General features: G+C 46.4%; 1 protein-coding gene across 1 annotated transcript in view; it reads left to right on the top strand.

The window, feature by feature from the left end:
- Positions 1-15,232, top strand: part of ZNF706 (zinc finger protein 706) — a 31,214-nt gene extending 15,982 nt beyond the window's left edge. The window contains exon 4 of the mRNA XM_081111144.1: positions 15,096-15,232. The gene's annotated coding sequence lies outside the window, so the exon portion shown is untranslated. The remainder of the gene's footprint in view (positions 1-15,095) is intronic.
- Positions 15,233-15,930: the final 698 nt, after the last annotated feature.

Raw genomic sequence — 15,930 nt, 5'->3', positions numbered from 1 at the left:
TCGGTGTTTTAGTCCTCTGTGATATGTGAAACTTACTAGCCTTTATTGGTAGCATGAAAGCAGAGTATTCCTTGAGTTGGTTGGACAGGGAATAGAGATTCATTTTTAAGTTTTAAAAAAATATATAGTAGTGGTTATTTTCTTGAAAGAATTTCTAGAAGTGAAATTTTGGGCATGAAAATGCAGCCGATTTCACACTGGCTGTCCTTTGACATAGGGTACTAGGCCTGTGTCCAGCCTGTTTTGCATGGGGCAGTGGTGGAGACAGTCAGAAGCTCCTGGTAGCACTATGAGCAGGAATTTTTTTTAAGTATGTTAAAGTGCGTTTGTACCGTGTGAAGCCCTTTGAAGTGGTGCTGTAGTGGTTCTCCAGGGCGGTGCCAGCACACTGGTGTGTGGTTTCCAGCTGTGAAAAGCAAATTAACTACTGATCATTTTCTAACTTGAGATGGAGAGGAAGGGAGAGAGGGAGAGGGCGAGAGAGATCAACTTGTTCTACTTATTTACCCATTTATTGGCTGCTGCTTGTATGTGCCCTGACCGAGATCAAACCGCTCAGCCTTGGTGTATCGGCCAGGGCAGTCGTCCCTTACTTTTCCATTCATGCCATGAAACTGGTTTTCCTTTTGTTTTAATTGGTTCATTGAGTGATGGGTTGATTATTTGGGGTTTTTAAATTCAAAATGCTACTGTTGTTAAATGATTGTTTGCATTGTCTAAAGGGAAAAATGACTGCTCTTGATCTCAACGGGACCTCCTGTTCTTTAAAACCACTCAATATAAAACCCAATTTTAACTGGCCTGTGTTAAGAAAGGCCCTAATAAGAGAGCCTGTTTAAGGGAATAACACAGCCTATGGTATGTAAATCTAGCAACTAAAGTGGTGACACCTTCCTGCCTTTTCTGTTTCTCTTAAGCACTGATTTCTTTCACTGCCGCCAGAGAGGATACTGCCCCACTTATTTTGTCCTTGTATCTTTGGACCTTGAAGTGGGCACCTTAATCCTTTAGTGTCAGTGTCAACAGAATGCTGTCAGTGTCAGGACCACTGTCAGTGTTTTCACACTGGGATCCATGCACAGTTGACCCTTGAGCAAATGCGGGGCTTAGGGGTGCCAACCTGTCTACAGCCAAAAACTGTGTATAACTTAAGTCAGCCCTCTTCATATGCGCGTCCCAACCAAAAACACAGGAAAGGTAAAATGTAATTCTGTCCTGTCATTTACATGTTTTATTGACCTTTCATTAGTCTCCCAAAAATATAACAATATTTAAATTCTGGTTGTTTTGGGGGGAATGACTGTTCCTTGTCACTTGCGATGAAATAGGATAGCATGAGAATTTAGAACATGGGCTCTAGGCTCATCTGTGTTTTAGTTTCAGCCCTGCCTCCTGCCTATGTGATGTTAGATAAGTCGCTCAATCTAGCCAACCTTCAATTTCATTGGGTAAAGTAGGATGATAATGAGTTAATTACCTCTTAAATGTGATAAAACTATTAAGAGCTTGCTTAAAGCAGAGGATTCACTAAATGTTAACCAAACACAATAAGCAACCTAATTTTCTGACCCTGGCAGATAAGCTGCTTGACTATTTGGTATCTGAATTCAGAGAGTGCCAGGAACTTTGAGAAAGTCACTTGATCCTTCTGAGTTTCAGTAAAATGAAGAATGTACCTACCTCCCAGGCTTAAATGAGATAACGTCAAAGGACCTGGAGGAATATTTGCTCAACATATAATTACCAAGTGCTTTAGGGGATGCAGCAGGGGACAAAATAAACAGTTTTGGTGTTCATGGGGCTTACACAGAGTAGAGCTAAATTAATACTGATTTTCAATCAGAAAAGGCAAAGAAATGCCACATATTCAAGTTATAAAATCTTAGGAAGAGAGCAAGTTTTATTCACAAAATTAATGAAACGTCTAGTCACCAGCAGCTACAGAGATTTTTGTCACTAGTATAAAACAAGTGGCAGTGGTTGGTGATTGTCTACTAGGGCTTCATAGATACCTGAGTATGGATTTAAAGCCACCTTTCTGGTGCCACGGGCCTTGTGCCTGCATTCACCATGTTTGCCAGTGGTGACTCATTCTGCCAACTCCTGGGACAAATGTGAAATGGAATCTGGATTGTAGCTCTCGTGACCTGGAGCCCTGGTGGTGAGACAAGGGCTCTGAGTACAGGTGGTATTTTAATCTCCCATTAAAGGTCATGCCTGGGAGAGGTATGGGGAGTGAACAGATGGTGTGATATGTGGCCTCAAATAAGATAGTTTGTTTTTCCGCGCCATGGTTTATAGTATCACTATTACAAAGTTCTAAAGGGGCCCCTGGGAAGCTGCTGCCAAAATAGGATTGTAAGTTTAACAGATGAGGGAATCCACCTCTGAAGCATAAGAGGGAGAACGTGGGGACAGGGTGGGGAAGCCTTCTGACCACGGTGTGGTACTCACGCTGAAGAAAGGAAGCCCTGAGTAGAAAAGCCTCAGATTGCAGTGTATTCTGAGAAAGCTTCTGTCAGGCTATGGAGTGTCTCCAAGCCAGAGTCACCCAGGAGAGGAACCCTGTGCAGGACAGGAATAGGCCAGCACCACCCCTGCCCGGCTGTCGGTGGCTGGGGGCCGTGCCCAGGCAGGTGGAGAGCTTGGCCTAAGCACAAAGACGGGGAAGCAGTGGGCAATAGTTGGGTCTGTTAGTCAGTTAGGCTTCCCACAGCTGGTTGTCTTCAAGGAGATTTGAACAGCACTCTCTCATGGGTGCTGCAGACCCTAAATATATCCTTTTTGGTGGAGGGTGGGGAGATGTGGCATATGAGGTAGCCCTTAGGAATCCTATAGCCAAATAGACTCACATCTAGATCATTGTTCGGTATTGATCACCTATGTGCCAGGCACCGAGGGTGCAACCCCATGCATGATAGAAAGGCCCCTGCCTTCATGCACTTGGTAGTCTGCTGGGCAGACAGGAGAATGCCAGTGCCCTCCTGTAGACAGAGTGGTCACCAAATTTCTCTCGGGGGGCCAGTAACCTGGGCCTCGCAGGCTGAGGAAATAGCAAGTACACAGGCCCTGAGGCAGGAAAGAGGTCAGCCTGTGGTCGGAATGGCAAGAGGGACCATATGCTGGAGTGAAGGGAACATTCCGAGTATGGGGTGGCCTGGATGAGGTTAGAGTAGAGCAGGAGCCAGATAAGACAAGGCCTTGTCAGCTACAGCAAGGCTTTCAGACTTTAACATTTTTATTTACTTTTTAAATTTCAGAGAGGAAGGGAGAAAGATTGAAATATCAGTGATAAGAGAGAATCATTGATCAGCTGCCTCCTACCTACCCCCACTGGGGATCAAACCCGCAACCCGGGCATGTGCCCTGACTGCAAATGGAACCATGCCCTCCTGGTTCATAGGTCAACACTGAACCTCTGAGACACCACCTGGCCTGACTTTACTCGAAGTGCAATGGGAAGAACTGAAGATGTTCTAAGCAGGGGAGTGATGGGATCCAATTACATTTGGTCAGGAGCGCTCTCCTGCGGTGTTGAAGGCTAATCTGGAAGTGTGGTCATGGAACAGGTTAGGAGAGACTGGCAGTTCTCCAGGTGACGATATTAGAGACTCGGACTTGGATGGTGTCCACAGAGAAGTGGACTGATCTAAAAGGTATTCGAAAGGCAGCAGCATCTGGACCTGCGGGTGGCCTCTCAGGTGTGTGGCTTACCTGGCTGCTTAGTGATGCCATGTACTGACATGGGAGAAGGTACGATTGGGGAGTAAGGACTCAGTTCTGGACATGTTTGGGATGTGCACTAGCCAAGGGGCAATGTCAGGTACGTTGCACTTGAAGCAGTTATATCCAAGTGCATGTATGACTCGGGGGGAGACGTTGGGCTGGAGACAAATTCTTGAGTTGTCAACTTGTGGGAGGTATTTGAAGCTATAGGATTGGATGCGATCGCTTAGAACAGAGAAGAGGTTCTAAGCCCAAGCCCTAAGGAACCCTGTCAGGAGTTAGGTGGAGGAGGAGGAGGAAGATCCAGGGAGGAGGGCCAAGCAGCCCAGGGAATAGAGCACTTCAGGGAGGAACACTCATTGCTAAACGATGAGGCCAGTAAGACAAAGCTAGAAATGCTCTCAACATGAGGGCATATTGGCAATCTGAACATGGTCATTTTCAAGTGAGCGGTGAGGACAAAAGCCAAATTAGTGGGTTTAAGAAGGAATGGGAGGTGGGAAAGTAGAAATCGCATGTGTAGACCTCCCGTTTGAAGAGTTTTATTGTGAAAGGGAACTGCGGGATGGGTTAATCACTGGAGGAGGATGCCAAGTCATGGGCATCTTAAATTTTCATCTACTTGATTGTTGTTTGTTTTAAGATAGAATCTGTAAGAACATTGGGACTAAGTCTTCATCACAGAGGTGCCGCCAGCCACCGGGGTCAGCAGGGACTCCGCTGGATCAGGCTGGTCAGAGTGACGAGGCTCTGTCAGCAGGTGGGAGCCCTTGGAAGTTGGTTCTGAGCAGTGTCACTCAGATGTCCCTGACTTAGCTCTGAGGGAGTGAACCCAAATGTCCTCTAAGAATGCCGAGTGACCACCCCACAGGGCCCGCCGCTGAGGAGTACAATGAAAGAACAGCAACTGTTAGAGGCAGAGGCCTGCTCCCACCTCAGCAAATGAGCAGCAGCCACAGGAAGGACAGCCCAGCACTTGGGCCTCGGGAGCACTGAGAGCCACAGTGAAGCCAGGAATATGAGGCCTTTTCAGGGATCCCGCAGCACCCACACTGCGGATAGCACAAGAAGCCATGAGCCAAAAGTCATCTCCTGTTATTTTTGCCATAAGCGTTTCCCAACCCCTTGATTGCCTGGGGAACAACTGTTTTGCCAGAATGTGGGCTCCAAGCAAGGGCCAGAACTCACCCTGTGAAGATTCAGTAACTTCACCGAGAATGCTTGAAGCTGACATATCAAAGGGTGGGAAAATTGCTTGGGTGAACCTGTATCCCTTGATATTCATAAGAAAACGTGTGTGACATAACTTAGAGCAATTAGAGAATCCCTTAGTTTTGTTTGCATGGGAAAAGGTAAGGAATACAATACAGTAAGTCCTCTCTTACCCATGGTGTTGACAGGTTCTCCAACTTTAAGGAAACAGCTTACAACAAAATAACAGTTAAGTTCCTAAGGTATCTCATCAGTGTTATAGTGAAACAGTCTTATTCAAGGAACTATATCTGATTTCAAGTATTAAGCAAAAGGGATTTGAGATGTTAACACCTGGAAGAAATCAGTATTTCGCAGGTACCCTAAAACATGGAGCTCAGGACTGGCACATGGATGCTCTGATATAAGGCATGGCTGAGGAGTAGTGTATGTACAACACTTACAGAAGTGCACAGGGAGAAGCATTGTGGAGACGGTGGAGCAGAAAGAGAATCAAGTTATTTCACCCTGGGGACAGCATAAAGCCATCACCAGCATGTGTAGGCCATGGTTTCCTAGTCCAAGTTCCAAAAAGGTAAGACATAGTAACAAAAATGTATTCCAGCCTGGCTGGCATGGCTAAGGTTGAGCGTCAACCTATGAACCAGGGGCTCTTGGTTCAACTCCTGGTCAGGGCACATGCCAGGGTTGCTGGCTCGATCCCTGGTGTGGGGCATGCAGGAGGCAGCAGATCAATGATTCTCATCGTTGATGTTTCTATCTATCCCTCTCCCCCTCTGAAATCAATAAAAATATATCTTTAAAAAATGTATTTCAGTTATCTAAACCTTTACTAGAATGTTACTCTGCTAAAAGGGTGCATTTGGTAACTTTTGGGCACATTGACAATTTCACCTCTGAGAAGAATGAAAAATGAGGGTCAAGTATCTAGATATACTTCTCACCAATAATGAAAAATATGTCATTGTAGAGTTCGCAATTTCATATAGAAAAGGTATTGAAACTAACAGTGAAAAGTGGTGTGAAAACAAAAAAGAGCAAAAGCTTGCCGGATTCTAGTGGGAGGGCCTGGGTCAGCGGAACTCACTCGGGCCAGATGGAGTCCAGCTCACGGAGTCTTCACTTTAATGGGATGTAATGCAAAACGTGTAGAAAACTATAGGTAGGACTTCGTAACCGGTGACTAAAAGAGATTGGGGGCAAGAGAGATGAAGCCCTAAATAAGGCAGTTCTGTCACATAACCACATGTGATTGACAAGAGAAAGAAGGTACTCAGAGGCTCTAGTGGATGGGGGGTGCCAGGAGGGTGCCTGAAATAACATCAACTGTAGGACCAGCAGGACAGCCGAAGCTGGTCCCCAGGGCTTTTCAACCAGGGCTAGTTAGGACTTCGACTGTGTTTGGAGAGCAAAGGTCAGGGAGGAGTGTTTCTCAAGACAACAGCTGTCAGGAAACAGTGGAATACTGTGTAGGGAAGGATCGGTAAAGGAAGACCCCAGAAGTGATGGCAACAGTGCAGAGAGCATGGCTTTGTCAGCGTCTGTTTCTCTGGTCCAGGACCAGGCATTTCCTTTGAGTCTGCCGGTCAAGCGCAGACCTGAACTCTGAGGCAGCCCTGGTGTGTCAGGTCTCACACGTTCTCACCCAGCACTGAAAAGCTCTCCTCTGAACACACTAACCTGTGCTCGAGCTGCCGACCCACATGCCACAAGGTCGCGTGCCACTGGCTGAGGCTGCAGGACATTAGGATCCTCGGGGCTCACAGCCGGAACATTCCTTTTTATCCACCAAAGCTGCAGCCTAATTTATCGGACAATAGGCAAGGTTGCCTATGGAATAAGGCCTTAAAAATGTAATCCTTTTCTAGTGATTAGATCTGCAGCGATCCTCAGTTCTGCACATAGAAAAATACAGATGCTCAGTCCCCACCACAGCCAGACCAATTCAATCCGATCGCTGGAGAGGGGCCGGGCATGGCTTGGGTTGTTTTTTGTTTGTTTGTTTTTTCTGTTTTGTTCTGAGCTTTCTAAATGGCCCTGATGTGCAGCCAGGGTGGAGAACCTCTACTATTAAAACACTAGAAATGTTTCACTTTTTAAAAGGCTCCATTCTATGTGATACCTAGTTCTTTTCAAAGAAAAAAAAATCCTTTCCACTTCTCTATCAAAATTAGAAAAGATGAAACAAACATGGTTAAAAGAACATTCTCTATAGGTAGCTGTACAGTGTACGTATGCCTCGAGGCCCTAAATGCTTACTTTCAGAACACAAAAGACTCGCACGTGTAGCTGAATAGCCCTAGGTTCGTGCAGCTCATGAGACATGAGAATGGCCAAAGGGCAGGAAACAAGGAAATGTCAACCCGTTGTCCAAAAGGTGACTCATGGACAGTACAAGCCAGTAAGCTTGAATTCATTTCCTGGAAAAGCCACAGAATTCCAAATTTAAAAATATCTGTGAGGCTTCCAAAAGGAATCAGTAAGGTGGGAAGACCATTCCTGTTTGGGTAGATGGCGGAGGAGGGGTGGGGGGGGACGCTGGTGATGGGGTCCTCCCTCCATCTATCCAGATCACACAGCATCTCACGTTCTATCCACAGGATGTCTAGTCCTCTTTCTAGTTCTAAGATTCTTCGAAAGCTCCAGTTGTAAACCTCTTTATCATGGAAGTGGATTTTAATATAAAGAATATTGTCCCAAGGGATGCTATACTCCAGCCCAGGAATATATATGTGTGTGTTGGGGGGGGGGGGCAGCCGGACACAGATTCTCCCACATTACTTCTCTCCCAAGCTCTCCCTCTCCCCAGACACTGAAACCAGATGCAACAGACGTGCTTTGGCCCATTGGTCTCTTAGTCCAACCTCAGCTGCTGTTTTCATCTTGAACCGTCGTTGCCTCACTTGTGCTCAGTTCTTATGCAGACAACATGGCAGAGAGTCACTTCACAGAGCTGGCCTGGCCTTTCTTCCCTGCGGACATCCGAGGCCAGGCTGCGGCCACGCCGTGTGCATCCATGTTCTCTGTCCGCGCACGCTCCCCAGGCAGACTGAGTGCCTTCTGGAGACGCCCCTGAAGACTGCGTTGGAGGAGGTCAGCTTCCCAAAGACTCCTCTGTAGAAAAATCCCATGTGTATCCCTTACTAAGCCCAGTTTCCAGTCACATGAATTTTCTGGAGTATTTTTGGAGAAAACCAGATATACTGAGGAACTGCTAGGTAGGTCCTTTACAAACGTCTTTACCCCAGATGTAGACAAAGTTAAATTTATTCTTGGCATATAAATCATCAGAATAAGAAGGTAGCATTGAGTCAAGAAGGTGCTTTTGTTCAACTGCATCTAACAGAGACCCTCAGCTTAAGCACTGTTGAGGCTTGTCTCTCTCTCCCCTAAAAGTCTAAAGGTCTGCCTCTTAGGACTAGTGCAGTGTCTGCGCGGGGTCAGGGACCCCGGCTCCTCAAGCTTTGTTATCCATCAGGGAGGGCCCAGGTGGCCCACTGCACCCACATGCAGGCAGGAGAGAGGCAGGGCATGGCCTCCGCCCAGATGCAGCACCCAGTGCTTAGACACACGCACGCACGCACGCACGAGCTCCAGCCACTCCAGCTGGGCAGTGTCGTTATTTTGGGCAACCAGTGAAAACATTCTGTGAAGAGGAGAACAGACAAGGGGAAAGACAAGTAGTCTCTCTAGCGTACTCCTGGAAAAGGAAACATTTCAGAGGGGGGAGGGCCAGGAATCCTGACATCTGGCTGAAGGTCTCTGAGTCACAGCCAAGGCGTGTGCCCTCCCCACTGCTCCTGTAGAGGGAACACTCCCCTATAACCAGGCCGGCGCTCCTCCGCTCCTCCCTGGACTTGGCCCTGGGGTGTGAGGTGGCCTTGAGGTCAGCAGTTTCTGACCCACCGTCAGAGCCAGCCCACGGCCTCACTGGGACATCACCGAAACCACAAGCCTGGGCTGGACGGTGGTCAGAAACCGGAGAAGATTCTCCCAGCAGCCAAGCTAATTAGGAGGAGGACCTGCTTTCCACCTGCCTCGTCAATATGTGCACATCCGTTCTCGTCATTGCATGCCTCGCCTGCCGCACAAGCGTTTTCCATCAATTCCTGGGCGCTGCGCTTCCAGCACTCTCTCCAAAGTGCTCCTTTCCTAACTCCTCCAGCTGCTTAAAACAATTGTCTCAAGCATTTGAACAAACCCACATACACTCCCCTCTCATGCTTTTTGTTGTTGTTTAAACAAAGAGAATGCTGCTTTCAGTGTGTGTTTTTGGAAAAAAGCCAGAGAGCCCTGACCAGTTTGGCTCAGTGGATAGAGCGTCGGCCTGTGGACTGAAGAGTCCCAGGTTCGATTCCGGTCAGGGGCATGTACCTTGGTTGCAGGCACATCCCCAGTGGGGGGTGTGCAGGAGGCAGCTGATGGATGTTTCTCTTTCATGGATGTTTCTAACTCTCTATCCCTCTCCCTTCCTTTCTGTAAAAATAAATAAAATATAGTTAATTTAAAAAAAGCCAGAGACTTGGCCGACTAGCTCAGTTGGTTGTAGCATTGTCCCATGCACCAGAAGGTCTTGGGTTTGATGCATTCTCTCTCCCCGTCCCCTCCCCTCCCCACCCCTCCCCTCCCCTCCTCTCTCCCTGCCTCCATCTCTAAAAAAGAATTGCAGAATATGTTAAGTTCACTTGCCACACTGAAACTCACTGATTAGCAGAATTAAGCTTCTCCCTTCCCTTTCCAACCCCTTAAAAAAAAAAAAGCCAGAGCAGGCTCTGTCCTTCAGGGCCACGTGGCAGATCTAAAATCGCACCCTCTTTCTACCTGTGCGGAGCTTAATTAGTTTAGGTGGGAGTCTGTGCCAAGGAACGCCCGGTCTCCCAGGCGCAATCTGCCACGCAGAGCTCTCCCCAATGCGATTCCAAACTGAGCGCTGCTTGCAGTTGTGATACCAACTGTGCATTATTGGACAACAGCTCTGCCTCTCAGAAGGAAACGAATAATATGGCCCTCATTTTGGAAATATTATCAAACTGAGGCTTGAGGAGTTAAGTCTCTGAGAATGAACTAAAACTGGGTCCAATCTCTCGGTGTTGCTAATGTAAGATGTGAAAAGAATGGGTATGTGTATGGGCAAGAGAATGGACATCTATATTTAACCATGTGCCAAATGTTCTTTTCTTCTTGCCACAGTCCAAGATTGTCCTAAACTTTGATTTGATAGAATTATTTTTCACATTCCTTTGGAATTCTTTCCTGCCTCTGGGTCTTTTGCTCTGAGGTAAGGATTGGGAGTGCAGATCTTTCTTACATAATCTCTAGGTCTTATGTTTCTGTTCTCTACCTGAAGATTCGTAATACCACTTTGATTCTACCCCTGTAAAGAAAAACAAGCTCTCGTTCCTGCTACTTAAATATTAGGTACTTAAGATTAAAGGGGTTGTACATAAATATTGCTTACCCAGAAGCCTTCTGAATATTTCATTTCTAACAGAAATGCTCAACGTTTTAAAGCAACCTTCTCCATTATAAAACAATTTGAAAAGGAAAAAAATATCCCACGAGGGTAACAAGGGCTGGGTTTTTTGTTTGTTTTTTTGTAGGAAAAGGTGGTTTTCACAGAAAGTACTGCTATCAGTTTATAAGACTGCTAGAAAATAGATTCTATTAAAAATAGCCACGAGCCCAATCATTGTTTTAAAGGTGCTTTAGGAGGGAGTAAGTGTTCAGTACTTTTAACATGGATTAGCATGTATCTGGAGGAGCTTTTTAAAGAAAAAAATCACAAGTTTTATAAGATTGAAGAAACTGAAACTGTGTCATTTATAATGTAAAATTAATGCAGTTGAAATTTAATGGTTGACTCATCACTCCCACATTTGTATTTAGTTCTCTTGAGCTCATATGGTTTTCTTTAAAAATTGGTGATATCAGCTAAATGGGACTATTTCCCACTCCTACTCTCTGAGAAAAGTGCTTTTGTGAACATGTCAGCTCTGTTCCATCATTGCATGCCATCACCGAGTGACACAGAGCAGGCTGGCTGCTCACACGCCCTCACCAACATCAGCACAGGTTCAGGACCACAGTCCCGGTAAGACAGCCCTAAAGCTTCCATCTGTCTAGCGCAGAGGGGTTCAGCAACTTGCAGCTGAGCCTAGAGCCCAGGCCTGGGGGATGCCCAAGCGCTTTTCACAGCCTGCATTGCTGCCACTCACCAGGACCTTCCATTGGTGCCATGCTAATTAGGAGGCAGTTTCACAGGGTTCTGTCAGAGCCCTCCACGTATGTACAGTAAAGCCAGCGACCTTCTCTCTCCCTAAATCTGCTCAGCTCTGCTCTTTGCAGTCCAGTTAGGTTTCTCCAGCCTAAGCAGTCCCATCACTCCCTCCTGTGACGTACTTTCTAGTTACCTCTTCTGGACACATTCCACTGATACTTTCCAGTTCTCAGTACCCTTTTTATTCAAAGGGGACCCACCCCAAATGGGACTCCTCCAACTTGTCCCTCTGCTGTCATCCCACTGCCGTCCTTCCTGTCTCCCCTTCCTAAAAACTCAGTCACTTGGCCTCCCCTTCTTCCCTCCCAATCCAGCCTCCAAGCAGTTTCTCCCACACTCTCCCTCTTCCTATTTCCACTACTCAGTATTCTTCCCCTTGACTTGGAAATAGTCCCTTTGCAGGTTTGCTTGTCTGGTGTGTCCAGAAATGCTTGTCTAAACTCCAGTAGCTGTACACAGTCTAATTGCTGTTGGTTTACCCACACTTCCCCCACCCCCTGCCCGGACAAAGAAGCCACAGTCCTGGGTTGGGGTTCTGCTGTGCCTCTACCAGCTCTGTCTTTACTAGTAGGTACATGATTTACCCTTTCCTGCGTGTAAGATGAAGATGTTGAGCAACATGATCTCTAAAGAGACTCTGCTAATTCCAAGGCGCTATGTGTTTCTCCATTCCAATCTGCTTCCAGAGAAATCTTCCTAAAACACTGATCTGTTCTTTTTTTTTTTTCTGCAAAATCCTCCAGTTGCCCCTCCTTTCACATACTTCCTAAGCTTGGCACTCAGGCCCCAGACAGATTGGTGCTAAACACTCCTACCTGATCATCCTATTGTCTTCAGGAGCCCACACTCAGCTACAGTAAATTCAGCTACTCCCTTTCTGGTACACTTGTGCCAAGCTTCCTACCTCTTTGTTTCTGTGGCACCAAAAGCTTCTCCCTTGTCCTACAGGTGGAATACATGCCATGTCTTTGCAAGCTGCTTGAAAGCAGGGGATACTCTTTTGTCATCCTTGTCTTCACACAACACCTAGCACTTAGGAGGCATGTGGTAAATGGCTGTTGTATAAATGTATTTGCCCAAAATTGCCCTAAAATCTTTGGCCTTCACATCATGTTCTTGACTCACACTGGGCTTCCCGTCAAATAAAACCCTTAAACCTTTTAAAAGCACAGTCTTAACTAAGCAACTTATCTTCATCCTTTCCTTTTGTCCACTTTGAACTGATATTTAGAACTTCATCCACATCCATTGTTCTTAACTGAATAGACCTTTTTTGACTCTTGATGCTCTTGTCTAGTCTACTGGCTGCCCACTGTGGTCCACAGGTGTGATGTGTACACTGACTGTTTCATTAAACAATGAAATGATGCAAATGTTGAACAGGAGGAAGACCAGTGGATTGCTTGATTGGCACCTCATTCTCTATCTTCTTATCTAGCAGTCTTTGGATATGTCATTTAACCACATGTCACTAGCTGCTCATTTTGTTTCAATTAATTGTGTACATAGACAGAGTTGGAGAATATTCATTCATTGAACTCATTATTGAGAACAGTCATATCCAAGGCAGTGTGCTGGGCTTTGTGTAATAAAAAGCAATGATTACAGTTAGGCCCCTGTCCTCTGAGCCACAAAGAGCAAATAAGGGCTTCCAATTGCATGGTCAGGGTGACTGCCCCAGTCCTCACCATGCTCAGCGGAGACCAAGGTGTACCACTCTGTCATTTTAAGGACATAACCAAGAAGTTGCTTACATTGCTTCTATTTATATCACATTGGCCTGACTTAGTCACATGACTACACCCAGGCTGAAAGGGAGTTTGGGAAATGTAGTCTTTTCACTGGTAACCCCATGCCCAGCTAAACCTATTACTTTTGAAGAAGGAGGAACCTGATACTATTGGGAAAACAACTAAACAGTGAACCACAAAGAGAAAAAGAAGAATTCCACATGAGAAGAAAAACTGTAAGAGAGGGAGATGATTGATTAATTATATCTCAACAGAGTGGAAGTTACCAGGAGCATAGATTTGGATTTAGCAGAACAAAATTAGAACTCTTAAAGAACAAGTGGGCTGTCTTGAGAATTAGTTCTCCACCTCTGAAAAGGATTTAGGGAATAGTCAGAAGAATTTACCCTCAGAGGAAAGCTGGATAAAAGGTCAGCCTTGAAGACTGAATAGCTGTGTGATTGTGGGTGACATAGAGAGGAAAGGTCAGGAGACAGGCAGTGTAAACTGTCAGGAAACTACAACACCAGCCCTGGTGTGAGGCAGAAGAGGTGGAAGCAGTCAGAACGGACTGGAAGGAACAGTGAATAAAGAGCTTGGCTGTCCACGTGGGACTACAGGTGCGATGTGTGCCCTGTGCCCCTGGGGGTGAAACTGATTTATGTCTCTCTGAAGGTACCTGGGGGCAGGGAAAGGCAGGGAGCACATGAGCTTGGCCCTCTTAGAGATACAGAAAGGTGGGCTCCAGGAGGCCCCTTCTTTGCGTGCCAGGTGTGGGCCTTACTGCATCTTCCCGAGCCCAGGGAAGGGAAGCCGGCCTCCCTGCGTAAAACAATGGGCATCATGACGGGCTCTGCTCCTGGGGAAGCGGTTCTTCATGAGCAAGTGCTTTTCTCACTCTGTCCTCATTCTCGCTTCTATTTAAACTCAAAGCGTTGCCGAATTTTAAAATCATGTGGCCTGCTTTTCCCTGCTGCCCTTCAGGTCACCACAGGTATTTCATCTGTTTGTTCTGAAGAGGCAACTGTTCTCTGGATTTCTATGTGCTCTGATAGCAAATGTTTTGTGTCACAATAAAAATTATTCCTTCTGATGGATGCCACGGTTGCTTTGTGCTCTGTCCAAGAATGTCATTTCACATCTGCTAAATTGCAGCATTTCCCCCACTAAGATTCCATGGGTGGCCAGTTTGTATTCCAAACCCAGGGACTCAAAGTCTGGAGCTCCCAATGGTTGTTAGGGTCATGTCTCAAGGGGCAGAGCCACAGAGCAACATTCTTCTCGAGCAGCCCCTGCGGATCCCTGGGAAAAGGGAAGGAGGCCTGAAAGAAAAGGCTTCCACTGTGGTCCCTCTCTCCCCTGTGTATCTGAGGCACTTTGGTCTAGAAGGTGGAAGTACCAGTAGTGTTGGCACAATCACAGGAGCTTCCTTGTGGAGGACACCCACTGTGTGCCACGCCCCGGCTGAGGTCTTCTGTGCATTATCTCCCTTACCCCTTGTAAGGGCCCTTTGAGACAGGTTTCTTCAGAGCTCTCATTGTATAGACAAGGAGCTGAGCTCAGAGAGGTTAAGTGACTTGTGCAAGGTCACACAGGACTCAAACCTCATTCTGTTGGACTCCAGAGCCCAAGCTCTTAATCACTACACGGTACTCTTTCGATGGAGTTCACACTGGTGCGGCAAAGCCCGTGTCTCTGCCTTTCAGCGTGTAAGCCACCGCCGTTTCCAGGAGCTCAGTGAGAACCAGCAGAGCCCGAAGGGAGGTGGAGGGCATGGAAGAGGAGCTAGCTGGGGGAGCACAGAGGCAATTCCAGCCTTCAGGTGCACCCGACTCACTCCATGGAAATCGAGTGGCATAGGGGTGAAGAGCACAGGCGCTGGAGGCACCTTGTGTGACCTTGGCCACGGCAGTAATCATATTTCTATGCCATAGTCTTCCTCTTTTTCCAAGTAATGACTGCCAGTTTTTAGCTGGTCACATAGCCTTCCAAAATAAAGACTACAATTCCCAGCCTCCCCTGCAGTGATGTACAGCCATATAACTGTGTCTGGCCAATGAGATATAAGCTGATGCTATAAGGTCACTTCCTGAAAAGGTCAGCTGGCATATACCATTTGCTCCTTTTTTCTCTTTTGTTTTTTCTTCTAGTCTTCTGCCTGGAAAGTGGATATGATGTCTGGTATCTAGCTGCCATTTTGGACATGAAGATGAGGGCAACACCCTAAGGATGGTAGAACTGTGAGCCGGAAGGTGCCTGTGTCCCTAAAGACTTCATGAGCAAAGCCACCATACCAGTCCTTGACTACCTACTTCTGTACTTTCACATAAGAAAGGAATAAAAAAAAGAAAGGAATAAACAACTATCTTATTTAAGCCACCGTTATTTAGGGCCTTCATTGCTCATGGTTGAGCCTAATCCTTTTTTTTTTTTAATCCTCACTTGAGGATATGTTTGTTTTTTATTTTTATTGATTTTAGAGAGAGGAAGGGAGAGGGATAGAGAGATCGAAATATCAATGGATGAGAGAGAAACATTGATCAGCTGCCTCCTGCACACCCTTTACTGGGGATTGAGCCCACAACCCAGACATGTGCCCTGACCAGGATCAAACAGTGACCTCCTGGTTCATTAGCCGACACTCAACCACTGAGCCACACTGGCCAGGCTGTTTATTATTTTAGATTGATTTGAGAGAGAGAGAGAGACATTGATCAGTGGCCTCCTGCATGTACCCCAACCAGGGATTGAACCTGCAACCTGGGTATGTACCCTAACTGGGAATCAAACGTGCCACCTTTTAGTGTACGGGACAACACTCCAGCCAACTGAGCCACACCAGCCAGGGCTGGTTAACCTTAATCTATAAAACATATAAAACACTTGAAGCGATACCTGGCACATAAGCAATTCAATAAGTATTGGATAAATATTATTAGTGTGTGTGTTAATTAATCGATTAGGTGAGACGAAATTATAGAAGGT

This window comes from Myotis nattereri, assembly GCF_964212035.1.
Source record: "Myotis nattereri genome assembly, chromosome: 17".
Classification (NCBI taxonomy): Eukaryota; Metazoa; Chordata; class Mammalia; order Chiroptera; family Vespertilionidae; genus Myotis; species Myotis nattereri.
This window is presented reverse-complemented; position numbering and strand designations above follow the sequence as displayed.